The sequence below is a fragment of the Lissotriton vulgaris genome, chromosome 1_1 (genome assembly GCF_964263255.1).
Source record: "Lissotriton vulgaris chromosome 1_1, aLisVul1.2, whole genome shotgun sequence".
Taxonomy (NCBI): Eukaryota; Metazoa; Chordata; class Amphibia; order Caudata; family Salamandridae; genus Lissotriton; species Lissotriton vulgaris.
In genome coordinates, this window is record NC_141685.1 from 14,513,619 (window position 1) to 14,527,221 (window position 13,603).

The window sequence follows — 13,603 nt, forward strand, 5'->3', positions numbered from 1 at the left end:
ATCCATCTCCAATAGAGTGACCTTTAACCCCTCGGTGTCCTCTGGGGGGGTGGGGGTTGGGGGGGGGTTTGGTCAGGTCACGGGGTATTTCTGGCTGGTGCTGATGCTCGTGTCTTGGGCAGCCCCCCCCCCCTGTACCCCACTCCTGGTGTCTGTCCTGGGGGGGGGGGGTCTCACTGTGTGTATCTCTTCTTGTGATAATAAATGTTTAAGGCGCCTCGACCCCCCTCCCCGCCCCCTCCCTCTTTCACGCTTTATAAAGATCCTGAAATAAATACAGAATAAACCACCCCCTGGGGACTGCTGCTGCCTCCCCCTGGGGCCCCTGTAGAAGGTTAGGAGGGGCCACTCTGCTTCTGTATGAGAGAGGGGCCCCTCTGCTTCTGTATGAGGGAGGGGCCCCTCTGCATCTGTATGAGGGGGGCCCCTCTGCTTCTGTGTGAGGGAGGGGCCCCTCTGCTGCTCCTTGAGGGAGGGGCCCCTCTGCTTCTGGGAGAGGCCCCTCTGCTTCCGTATGAGGGAGGGGCCCCTCTGCTTCTGTATGTGGGAAGGGCCCCTCTGCTTCTGGGAGGGGCCCCTCTGCTTCTGTATGAGGGAGGGGCCCCTCTGCATCTGTATGAGGGGGGGCCCCTCTGCTTCTGTGTGAGGGAGGTGCCCCTCTGCTGCTCCTTGAGGGAGGGGCCCCTCTACTTCTGGGAGAGGCCCCTCTGCTTCCGTATGAGGGAGGGGCCCCTCTGCTTCTGTATGTGGGAAGGGCCCCTCTGCTTCTGGGAGGGGCCCCTCTGCTTCTGTATGAGGGAGGGGCCCCTCTGCATCTGTATGAGGGGGGGCCCCTCTGCTTCTGTGTGAGGGAGGGGCCCCTCTGCTGCTCCTTGAGGGAGGGGCCCCTCTGCTTCTGGGAGAGGCCCCTCTGCTTCCGTATGAGGGAGGGGCCCCTCTGCTTCTGTATGTGGGAAGGGCCCCTCTGCTTCTGGGAGGGGCCCCTCTGCTTCTGTACGTGGGAGGGGCCCCTCTGCTTCTGTATGAGGGAGGGGCCCCTCTGCTTCTCTGTATGTTAGGGGCCCCACTGCTTCCGTATGAGGTAGGGGCCCCTCTGCTTCCGTATGAGTGAGGCGCCCCTCTGCTTCCGTATGAGGAAGGGGCCCCTCTACTTCCGTATGAGGGAAGGGCCCCTCTGCTTCTCTGTATGGGAGGGGCCCCTCTGCTTCCGTAAGAGGGAGGGCCCCTCTGCTTCTGTATGAGGGAGGGGTCCCTCTGCTTCTGTGTGAGGGAGGGGCCCCGAGAGGCGCCTCTGCTTCCGTATGAGGGAGGGGCCCCTCTGCTTCTGTATGTGGGAAGGGCCCCTCTGCTTCTGGGAGGGGCCCCTCTGCTTCTGTATGAGGGAGGGGCCCCTCTGCTTCTGTGTGAGGGAGGGGCCCCTCTGCTTCTGTGTGAGGGAGGGGCCCCTCTGCTGCTCCTTGAGGGAGGGGCCCCTCTGCTTCTGGGAGAGGCCCCTCTGCTTCCGTATGAGGGAGGGGCCCCTCTGCTTCTGTATGTGGGAAGGGCCCCTCTGCTTCTGGGAGGGGCCCCTCTGCTTCTGTACATGGGAGGGGCCCCTCTGCTTCTGTATGAGGGAGGGGCCCCTCTGCTTCTCTGTATGGGAGGGGCCCCACTGCTTCCGTATGAGGTAGGGGCCCCTCTGCTTCCGTATGAGTGAGGCGCCCCTCTGCTTCCGTATGAGGAAGGGGCCCCTCTACTTCCGTATGAGGGAAGGGCCCCTCTGCTTCTCTGTATGGGAGGGGCCCCTCTGCTTCCGTAAGAGGGAGGGCCCCTCTGCTTCTGTATGAGGGAGGGGTCCCTCTGCTTCTGTGTGAGGGAGGGGCCCCTCTGCTGCTCCTTGAGGGAGGGGCCCCTCTGCTTCTGGGAGAGGCCCCTCTGCTTCCGTATGTGGGAAGGGCCCCTCTGCTTCTGGGAGGGGCCCCTCTGCTTCTGTATGTGGGAAGGGCCCCTCTGCTTCTGGGAGGGGCCCCTCTGCTTCTGTATGAGGGAGGGGCCCCTCTGCTTCTGTGTGAGGGAGGGGCCCCTCTGCTGCTCCTTGAGGGAGGGGCCCCTCTGCTTCTGGGAGAGGCCCCTCTGCTTCCGTATGAGGGAGGGGCCCCTCTGCTTCTGTATGTGGGAAGGGCCCCTCTGCTTCTGGGAGGGGCCCCTCTGCTTCTGTACGTGGGAGGGGCCCCTCTGCTTCTGTATGAGGGAGGGGCCCCTCTGCTTCTCTGTATGGGAGGGGCCCCACTGCTTCCGTATGAGGTAGGGGCCCCTCTGCTTCCGTATGAGTGAGGCGCCCCTCTGCTTCCGTATGAGGAAGGGGCCCCTCTACTTCCGTATGAGGGAAGGGCCCCTCTGCTTCTCTGTATGGGAGGGGCCCCTCTGCTTCCGTAAGAGGGAGGGCCCCTCTGCTTCTGTATGAGGGAGGGGTCCCTCTGCTTCTGTGTGAGGGAGGGGCCCCTCTGCTGCTCCTTGAGGGAGGGGCCCCTCTGCTTCTGGGAGAGGCCCCTCTGCTTCCGTATGAGGGAGGGGCCCCTCTGCTTCTGTATGTGGGAAGGGCCCCTCTGCTTCTGGGAGGGGCCCCTCTGCTTCTGTATGAGGGAGGGGCCCCTCTGCTTCTGTGTGAGGGAGGGGCCCCTCTGCTGCTCCTTGAGGGAGGGGCCCCTCTGCTTCTGGGAGAGGCCCCTCTGCTTCCGTATGAGGGAGGGGCCCCTCTGCTTCTGTATGTGGGAAGGGCCCCTCTGCTTCTGGGAGGGGCCCCTCTGCTCCGGTACGTGGGAGGGGCCCCTCTGCTTCTGTATGAGGGAGGGGCCCCTCTGCTTCTCTGTATGGGAGGGGCCCCACTGCTTCCGTATGAGGTAGGGGCCCCTCTGCTTCCGTATGAGTGAGGCGCCCCTCTGCTTCCGTATGAGAGAGGGGCCCCTCTACTTCCGTATGAGGGAAGGGCCCCTCTTCTTCTGTATGAGGGAGGGGTCCCTCTGCTTCTGTATGAGGGAGGGGCCCCTCTGCTTCGTATGAGGGAGGGGCCCCTCTGCTTCCGTATGAGGGAGGGGCCCCTCTGCTTCTGTATGAGGGAGGGGTCCCTCTGCTTCTGTATGAGGGAGGGGCCCCTCTGCTTCGTATGAGGGAGGGGCCCCTCTGCTTCCGTATGAGGGAGGGGCCCCTCTGCTTCCTTATAAGGGAGGGGCCCCTCTGCCTCCGTATGAGGGAGGGGCCCCTCTGCTTCTCTGTATGGGAGAGGCCCCTCTGCTTCTGGGAGGGGCCCCTCTGCTTCTGTATGAGGGAGGGGCCCCCTGCTTCTGTATGAGGGAGGGGCCCCTCTGCTTCTGTATGAGGGAGGGGCCCCCTGCTTCTGTATGAGGGAGGGGCCCCTCTGCTTCCGTATGAGGGAGGGGCCCCTCTGCTTCTTTGTATGGGAGAGGCCCCTCTGCTTCTGTACGTGGGAAGGGCCCCTCTGCTTCTGGGAGGGGCCCCTCTGTGCCTCCTTCAGGAAAGGGCCCCTCTGCTTCTTCTCATGTGCATGGAGTCCTTGTCAGTCACGCCTCAGACATGCTTCTGCCTCCCATACAAACAACTCTTACCTCCTTGTACCAAAGACCCGTTTCACAACCATCCCAACAACACACCAGACAGGGACAACAACACACCAGACAGGGACAACCACACACCAGACAGGGGCAGCCACACACCAGACAGGGACAGCCACACACCAGACCGGGACAACCACACACCAGTGAAGGACTGGGTTATTTAAGACCCAGCGGGGCCAGGGGACAACACCTGAAACCTTTGTGGGTAACCTGTTCCGGCGTACAAATGACAGAGACACGGGACTCTTCCTTCGACGTCAAAGATTCGAGGTTTATTTACTGCAGGGAACACAGAAGTCACGTGAAGTACACAGCATGTAAGTTCGCGGGATCTGATTCGATTTGCTACTGTGGATCGCTCCTTTTTATACAGTTTTCTCTCATAGGTTAACATGGTACACAAAGGTTTACAACTTGGTTCCCATCATTATCCCCAAGAGGGGTCGCTTTGATGTATTCAAGGTCCGGAACATAAGTACAGAAACATTCGGTGGTTCCCAACTGTAAAAACCCATCTTCCCACCATTAGTACATTCCAATCGGCAGTAAACAGATCGAAGAAGGAACAAGGACAGGTGCAAAGGAAGGCAGAAACAGTGGGGAGATCGGAAAGGGTGTAAAAGGGGTGGTATCGGGAAACACGAGCTGCAGGCATCAAAGGGACGTGCCTAATGAGATGCACGGCTAAGACAATAGACCGGCATGGCAAGATGTGCCTCGAGCAGGGACATCTGCCTTACAGTATCATCCCCCTCATCATAAAGACACTTTCAAAGGAAACGTGTCTTCCGCAAGAGTCTTGGGAATCCCAGGGTCGCGAAGCGGACAGCGTCCGTTCGCTGGCTACTTGAGGGCAAGAGACAAAATGGATGCCGTATCTAAGATGGAACCCGTGGGTACAGATAGAAACCCACGAAACAAACGAACGGTTCAGGTTAGCGCAGCGAAACTGTGCACACCCACTAAACTCGTCATTTGCGGTTCATAGATACCAGGCTCGACCATATTCGTGCGAGTCAAAAACACCACTTACGATCGTCACGGAACCTCAGACGCTCCTTTTGCCCTCATGTAGGCAAGCACTAGTCAGAATCATACTCGATATTCATCAGATCATCTAGATGTTGCTGCAACATAACTCTGTCCAACTGAGCTCCTTTGGTAACAGGCGGCTGTCTCATACACGTCGTAGCACAGAGGCCACATAAGGCAGGACCACACTGCACACAAAGGCAACACGTGAACAGAAACGCCACAACAACTCCGATGATCATCAGAATCTTCCAACCCCAAGTCGACATCAGGCCCCAAAACCATCCAAGTAACGTCCAATCCCCTACGTCCACGTGTATGGACTCAGAGATCTTATGCAACTTTGAGATGGCTTGATAGACAGTCGGAGCGTTATCTGGGATGAAAATACAGCAGCTCGAATGGATCACCTTACATACTCCACCTCGATCTGCTAAGACAACGTCTAAAACCATACGGTTTTGTAACGTCATAAGCCTATCCGCCTGAAGTTCTGTGGTGATATTACCAAGGGCACTGGCAGTGATATTAGCTGTCGATTCCACCACTCGGGTCAATTGTCTCAGGTTCCTGCTATTAACCATAGGTCCCCAAAACGGAAGGAAACCCTTAAAGAAATCTCCTGCCTCTTGACCGGCAGTGTCCTCTTCGCTAATCACGCCTCTCACAACTCTAGCCTTGTGATAGTCTGCATCAACAGTGAACGTCGGAGGCAACAGATTTGCGATATAACATGAGCCCACAAAGTCGGAGGGCAACCATGTATACGCACGATCATGGCAGACAAAGTATGTACCCTTGGCAGCCAGAAACACAGGGGAAGAGAGCATCAGCAGGATATAAGTCTCGGAGGAAGCACTCTCTCCAAGACGAGCTCTCGATCTTCGGCCACGACCCAGTAGACAGAAATTACCAAGGTGGGGTACGACCCATATCGGAGGCGAGCTTCTAAGCTGTTTTTCACCAGTGAGCGCACTAAACTCGACCTTACTCAGAACCCTATAGGCTTGTACCTCTTCCTCTGGGATGAGCGACGGTTCATAGATATCCCTATCTAAATCATCTATCGCTATAGCCAAAGGCTTTTGGTACGAACCAGGACCAGAGTGGGAAGGATGTGGCTCTCGATTGGGGTAGGAATCTAGTGCACTTCGAAACATTGTTTGAAATGCTCGAGCTGAACCCTGGGAACTATAAGGAAGGACCAGATATGGAATTCCCTTATCCGTGGTATGTGGCATTAACCCACACACCCAACAATTAGTAGTGTTAACCACTAACTGGTGCTGATGAAGGAGCTGGATAAAGGAATTATTTCTGAATTCCGCACGTCTAGCCTGTTCGTGTTCGGGTAAGATATGGAAGGAATGAGGGGATGCAGTGGAGGTAGATTTAGGTTCAGAAGTAGGAGTAGGTATGGCAGAAGGTAGGAAGTACGGTATCATGTAATACACCCCACCCGCCAGTAACGAAGAAACAATTAGAAACAGAAGGAACACCTGGAACATAAAACATTTGGTACGAGTGATCTGTTGTAGTTTAAATCTTTGCGCCTGAGCTTCTTCCAAGTCCATCAGCTTTGAAAACGCCATCCCCTAAGACCGTCCGCAACGTTTCTTGACGCACTTCGTTCTGTGTAGCAGTAGTCAATCCCTAGGAGTTCCCAGCAACCGACGGTCTTTGACCTAGTGCCAAGACCTACTAACCAGAAGGAAGTACACGCGCGGCCCTACGGTACACCTGGATGCAAGGTATCTTATTCACAAATATATACAAAGTCTCTTAGCTGTGGAAGCAAAAACACATATATGGAACGAAACTCAATATTTACAAAAATAATCACAATTATACGGATGTTCAGACTGATCGTGGCAAATGGGATAATGCAGATGTCGAGGGACAAAATGAAAATGTATTAGTCTTTGGTGCTGGATCGCAAAAAGTATCGAGTTTTCCCAGGACGTGTCTGTTCGTCAAACAATGGATCCGATGAGGGAACAGAGTTCTGTTGATCAGTCAATTGTTCAGATCTTGAGTCTTGTGATGACAAATGTTCAACAATGTCGTTCTGCTGCACTGAGGATTCTCCAGCAGGTTCAGCGTCACTAAAAGGTACGAAGGTCTGGAATTTCTCTGTTTCAGATGAAGCAATTCCTTTCCTCACCCACGAGTCCGCCGGTAAAGGTATAGGTACCTTTTTCGTATGGGTGGCATGCACCCAGTTCTTGCGACCTTCCAAACGGACAGCAGTTCTCGTGGCAAGGAGGACTTGAAAAGGTCCAGTGAAACGGAGCTCAAGATTCTTTTTGCGAGCGAAGTTTCGCGTAACCACCCAGTCTCCCGGTTGGAGCTGGTGGCCTGGACCCTCCGTCTGCGTCGGCAGTGCTTCGTAAACCTGTTGGTGAATTAACCTCAGTTTAGCAGTCAGATCATGAAGATAATCAATCAACATTGGGTACTCAAGATCAGAAAACACACTCGGTCTAGGGACCCCCCAAACATTCGCAGGACGGCCGAACACTATTTCATAGGGACTGAGCCCTACTCGGGAGTGTACGGTCGCCCTTGTTGACAACAGAGCTAGAGGCAAAGCGTCAGGCCACGAAAGACCAGTCGTAGCCTGAATCTTAGCTAGTTTGAGCTTAAGGGTGCCATTATACCCTTCAACCAAACCTGCTGACTGGGGATGATTGGCGCTATGGAATTTTTGGTTAATTCCAAGGCCCTTACACACACTCTTCATCACACTCCCTACAAACTCACTTCCGTTATCAGACCATATAATTCGGGGCATTCCATACCGAGGAAAGTATTCTTTCAGTAGCATTTTCGCAGTAGACAGGGCAGTATTGTCTTTGAGAGGGTAGGCTTCAATCCATTGGGAGAATGCGCAAACCACAACTAAAACGTATTTCAGGTTATTGCATCGCTCCATATGGATGAAGTCTAGCTGGATCACTTCAAAGGGATGTGAAGGGGGAGCAAAATGGCCAGGAGGTGTAGGGGTTCCCTTACCAGGATTGTACAACATACATACCATGCAATTCTTGACCAATCTCTCAGCACATTTCGTAATACCATCATTCTTCCACACAGGGGACAACAACTTACAAATACCTTTCACACTAATATGTGCTAACCCGTGTGCCATGGTCACAACAGCCAGCACATACGCATCTGGCAACATCCATCTCTTATGCTCCGACAAATCAACCCAACAACCATTCGCATCCAACTTTCCCGTACTCTCTTTCCACTTCGTCTTTTCAGTATCAGTGGCCTCATTCTGAATCGCTTTCACACTTTGGATAGTATCCTCACACATACCAGTCTCTGTAGGCCACCTAACCGAACTTGTCACATACATTCTAGTGCTAAGGTTCCGGGCAGTCTCCTTAGCAGTTTCATCCGCAAACGCATTACCACGACCAACATCATCCGTCACCTTACGATGCGCACTACATTTAACAATCGCTACCTGCTTAGGCAACGTAAGTGCATCCAGAAGATCATTCACAAGCTGTCCATGCTGAATCTTAGTGCCATGCGACGTCATAAAACCTCTCTCTCTCCACAATCGTCCAAAGCTATGGGCGACGCCAAAAGCGTATTGGCTGTCGGTAAACACATTCACTCGTTTCCCTTTCGACAACACACACGCTCTAGTTAAAGCAATCAGCTCTGCAGCCTGGGCAGAGTTCTGATTCAATCTCGCAGCTTCCACAACAGTATTCAACGTTACCACAGCATACGCAGTAGTCACATCACCATTTGGCAATTTAAAACATGAACCATCCACATACAACGTTCCATCGGGATCGTCCAAAGGAGTGTTTTTAAGGTCCACTCGACCTTTTGTTTCCTCCTCAGTCCTTAAGTAACAGTCATGAGCTGCTACTTCATCTGACTCCGTACTGATTGGCAATAGGGTCGCCGCCGGGTTTAGGACATTACAACGTTTTATCTGAATATGACTTGCCAACAGCGTCAACTCGTACCCAGACAACCTCGCACTCGTCAAGTGTTGGGTTTTCGTGCGATTCAAAAGAGTGTCAACTGCATGTGGAACCATCACCGTAAGCATATTATCCATGACCAATCCTGCTGATTGTCGGATGGACACCGCAGCTGCCGCTGTTGCTCTCAAACAACTCGGCAATGCTCTAGCTACCGGGTCCAAGGTCGAGGAAAAATATGCACATGGACGTTGCTTACCACCAAAGGGTTGCGTTAAGACACTCAACCCACAACCTTCCCTCTCGTGAACGTATAATGTAAACGGCTTGCTGTAGTCGGGAGTACCTAACACAGGAGCCGAACACAATGCGTCACGTAGTTCAGAAAAACTTTTCTGACATTCTTCCGTCCATGGTAAAGGAGTTGGAACATCCTTGCACGTAAGAGCCACCAATGGTTTCGCTAACAATGAAAAATTTGGAATCCACTGTCTGCAGTATGACGTGATACCTAGAAAGGCACGCACATCTCTTTGGGTTGTTGGCACAGACATTCGCGCAATGGCTGCAATTCTCTCTGGGGTCAACCGTCTTCCCTCCTTTGACAATAAGTGACCTAGATAGGTTACTTCTTGACAACAATATTGAAGTTTAGAAGGTGACACCTTGTGATGTAAGTCACAGAGATGTTGCAACAACGACACCGTAGCAATTTTGCAAATGTCCTGAGTATCTGCGGCCACCAATAAGTCGTCGACGTATTGGATTAAAGCTGTACCAGCCGGCAACATGAATGCATCTAGTTGGCCCTTCAAGGCTTGACTGTATATCGATGGACTCTCACAGTAGCCCTGAGGAGCACGTTTAAACCGGAAGCTACGACCACCAAGAGAGAAACCGAAAAGGTCTCTGCTTTCTTCAGCAATCGGGATACTGAAGAACGCATTCTTCAGATCGATCACTGAAAACCCTGATGCTGAGGCTGGAATCAGAGTCAGTAGCGCCGTGATGTCAGGCACAACAGGGAACTGAGGAATCACAATTTTATTTACCTCCCGTAAATCGATAACAAAACGATAAACAGGCGGTTTCGAAGGATCGGTACGTTTCAAAATAGGCAGTACAGGGCTGTTGCACACGTTTCCCCGAGTCTCCTCAATAACATCTTTCTCGATCAGATCATAGATGATCGCCAACAGTGCCCGTTCACCGTCAAGAGAGATTCGATACTGGGGAATACGTGGCAGTCGCACATTAGATTTCAAGTGAACAACATAAGGGGAGATGTCAAGCAGGCCCACGTCATTGGGACCTGTTGCCCACAAAGATGCAGGAAGAGAACTCAATTCCGGTGGAAGCTTATCGAGAGACAAGTACATTGGAGAGATCACTCTCTCACCCAAAGTAAGCTTTACTCCCGCAGGAGAACAGTACAAAGTCGCATACAAACGTTTTAGCAAATCCAGTCCCAAAAGATTTTCACCACAGCCAGTGGTCAAAATCAACGGAGCTTTGAGCTCACGTGGCCCAATTGTAAGTGGCAAAGGGCACGAAACCGGATTGCTAACAGGGGCGCCAGAGAATCCAACGGAAACATTTGTTAAGCCAGACAAAGGTGCGCCAGGGAGTTTCGAATGCATGATGGAACTTTTCGCTGCACCAGTGTCCAACAGAAAAGGCTCAACGACGCCCGATGTGGCAACTGCGACGTAAGGCCCTCTCTGATCAACCAGAACTGATACTACTCCCTCTCCTTGTCTATGGCTGTCCTAGTAATTACCGTCGTCAGTTCCCTGATCGACGTAATAGTCATCTACATTGTACTGCGCAGATCGTCCTTGCGACGATCCACGTTGATCAAAACAATTATTGGAATTTGATGAATTGTCTGAACGATCATTTTGAGCACCACGACCCCTACCACGTGATGTCTGCTGAGAACCACCACGACCTCCTCTAGATATGTTACCACTGTTACGCTCATTGAGGACTGGGCAGTTGAATTTTAAATGACCCTCCTGTCTACAATAGGCACACTGATTGTACCCTAACGAAGATCTCTGCAAAGAGGAGTCATTTCGCGATTGCGACCTATTAGATTGCGACTGCGATCGATTACGTTGTTGCGACTCATTTTGATTCGAACGCGGAGGATACGCCTGCTGCAACAACACTTTAGTTTTAAGTTCTTTCGTCTTTTTATCGGCGCGGTCATTCTCTTCTTTCTCCCTATTCTCATAATACTGTGCCGTAGCCAATATTTGAGCAGAGGTAGAGACAGCCCACGCACTCTCAGAATTTTTCAATTTGTTGCTCAAGTCAGGCAATAAGTTAGAGACAAATTTATCCACAAACAACCGCTGACCACCCTCGGTACCCATATCCTGACCACTGTGATCGATGAATGCCTCCTCAAATCTTGTAAAGAAGTCAGAGACACTCTCGTCCTTCTTCTGTCTGCAAGCTGACAACTTGTCCCAGTTCACCCTCATAGCTGGCATAAGCGTTTTCATTAGGGTAATAATTCTCTGAGGGAGAGCAGTAATAAGCTGTTCAGGCTTAGCCCCACCAATTTGTCGCGTATCTGCCGCAGTAAGAGCAGCCCAATCACCACCTAATTCGTTTGCATGATCTTCCTGACGAATCTTGGCCCATACCGGTTGCGGTACGACATTGCCAAACAGCATATCGATATCGGCAAGATTCATTATCGTAGCATCTACAAGCTGCGACAATTCCTTATAATACCCTGCAGGATTTTTGCGAGGGTCAGGCAAAGATTGCTTCACCTGTAGAACTTCCGATAGTTTCCATGGGAGATGTATCCATACTCTCTGGAAATGTGGCAGGATCGGCGGAATTTGAGCAGCATCACCTGGCATCCACACTGGTGGAACTTCGCGCATGGGGTACTGACCAGACGCATCTAACGGTCTCTCAATATCCTCAACGAACAATGCTTGAGGCATCATAGAGGGGCGAAGAGCCAATAATTGCTCAACAGCACGTCGAACATTAGTACCTACTATCATTCCGCTCGAAAACTGGAGCTGTAGGTTGGTCAAAGCAGTTAATACATCGTCCGATGCATCAGCCGATATTTGGTCACGCAAAGCCTTGCACATTTCTTCAAAAACATATCTTTGTGTCGGTATATTGAATTGACCAAACGTATTCAATACAGAACGTGGAGTATTCCTATAGGGGTGCAGCATCCATGCCATCGCCATATTGCACAGCGCAGCACGTTCCCTATTACCAGGAAGCTGACTACGTCTTTGTGGACCGTCCGAACCAGCGGACTCAGGAATAGGTCCAAGAGAATTAACAAAGTTAGCAGCAACTAAAGGGGTACGACGTCGGGTTGATGGAGAAGTATACGATAGAGTAGTAACAAGAGAAGAATCGGGGACAGAAGAAGCAGCAGGAGTAAGTAGAACAGGAGCATCAGCGGGAGCAGGAGTATGAGGAAGTACAAGCGGAGGAGCAGTAGGAACAGAAAGAGGCAGAGGAGCAGGAACAGTTGGAGGAGCAGGTACAGGAGCAGGTACAGGAGCAGGTACAGGAGGAACCACAGGAGCTGCGGTACTCTGTGCGTACGGAGGTGGTGACTTCATAAGATAGGACATTAAAGGATCCTCAACTAATTCCTCCTTCTTATCCGACTCCGTTGGCAAAACGGGATAACATTTATCTATAGTCATACGCTGAAGCCTATCAAAAACTTCCTTTTCCTTTTCCTCCTTATCACGCTGAAACTGCTCGGCTTTCTTTACAATGGTAGCAACACCATCTCTGTGATTACGTTTTGTCTGTCTGATCTCTTTCTGTCTGGCTTCTTTGCGCCATAACCGAAAGGCATCAAACATGGCATCAAAAACAGGTTATTGCATCGCTCCATATGGATGAAGTCTAGCTGGATCACTTCAAAGGGATGTGAAGGGGGAGCAAAATGGCCAGGAGGTGTAGGGGTTCCCTTACCAGGATTGTACAACATACATACCATGCAATTCTTGACCAATCTCTCAGCACATTTCGTAATACCATCATTCTTCCACACAGGGGACAACAACTTACAAATACCTTTCACACTAATATGTGCTAACCCGTGTGCCATGGTCACAACAGCCAGCACATACGCATCTGGCAACATCCATCTCTTATGCTCCGACAAATCAACCCAACAACCATTCGCATCCAACTTTCCCGTACTCTCTTTCCACTTCGTCTTTTCAGTATCAGTGGCCTCATTCTGAATCGCTTTCACACTTTGGATAGTATCCTCACACATACCAGTCTCTGTAGGCCACCTAACCGAACTTGTCACATACATTCTAGTGCTAAGGTTCCGGGCAGTCTCCTTAGCAGTTTCATCCGCAAACGCATTACCACGACCGACATCATCCGTCACCTTACGATGCGCACTACATTTAACAATCGCTACCTGCTTAGGCAACGTAAGTGCATCCAGAAGATCATTCACAAGCTGTCCATGCTGAATCTTAGTGCCATGCGACGTCATAAAACCTCTCTCTCTCCACAATCGTCCAAAGCTATGGGCGACGCCAAAAGCGTATTGGCTGTCGGTAAACACATTCACTCGTTTCCCTTTCGACAACACACACGCTCTAGTTAAAGCAATCAGCTCTGCAGCCTGGGCAGAGTTCTGATTCAATCTCGCAGCTTCCACAACAGTATTCAACGTTACCACAGCATACGCAGTAGTCACATCACCATTTGGCAATTTAAAACATGAACCATCCACATACAACGTTCCATCGGGATCGTCCAAAGGAGTGTTTTTAAGGTCCACTCGACCTTTTGTTTCCTCCTCAGTCCTTAAGTAACAGTCATGAGCTGCTACTTCATCTGACTCCGTACTGATTGTGATCGATGAATGCCTCCTCAAATCTTGTAAAGAAGTCAGAGACACTCTCGTCCTTCTTCTGTCTGCAAGCTGACAACTTGTCCCAGTTCACCCTCATACCTGGCATAAGCGTTTTC